Source organism: Dufourea novaeangliae, unplaced genomic scaffold (genome assembly GCF_001272555.1).
Source record: "Dufourea novaeangliae isolate 0120121106 unplaced genomic scaffold, ASM127255v1 scaffold8, whole genome shotgun sequence".
Classification (NCBI taxonomy): domain Eukaryota; kingdom Metazoa; phylum Arthropoda; class Insecta; order Hymenoptera; family Halictidae; genus Dufourea; species Dufourea novaeangliae.
This window is the reverse complement of record NW_015373923.1, coordinates 2,064,548-2,064,990: the sequence shown is the minus strand read 5'-3', so window position 1 is coordinate 2,064,990 and position 443 is coordinate 2,064,548.

The following is a 443-nucleotide window of genomic DNA, read 5'->3' as shown; positions in this document are numbered from 1 at the left end:
TTGTTCTCTCACCGTTCAAATTTCTCTGCTGTAATATGTATGTATATGTATATATATATACATATATATATATATATTCTTTATATTTTTCTGTATGCGTGGATGTGGTTATCATGTTCGATATTCTTTCTCGAGCGATGCAAAGCTACGCGACATTCCCTTTTATTTTTCCTTTCGATTTTCCCATTTCGATAGTCGTTTTAAAACCAATCGTGAAAGAAACGTGTACGCACGGACGATGGATCGTGATCGATCCGTTTTTCACGGGATTATATAATCGATGGGCATCGACACACACACACGCACGCGCGTTAATATTCACAATGAAATATTCACGTGCACGTTGTCCCCACGTGTATTTTTCTCCTAAACGATCGCGCATCGAGGCGCAATCATTGATTAATTAACAGCCCTAAAGATAGTAATTCTTATCCGTCGAGAGA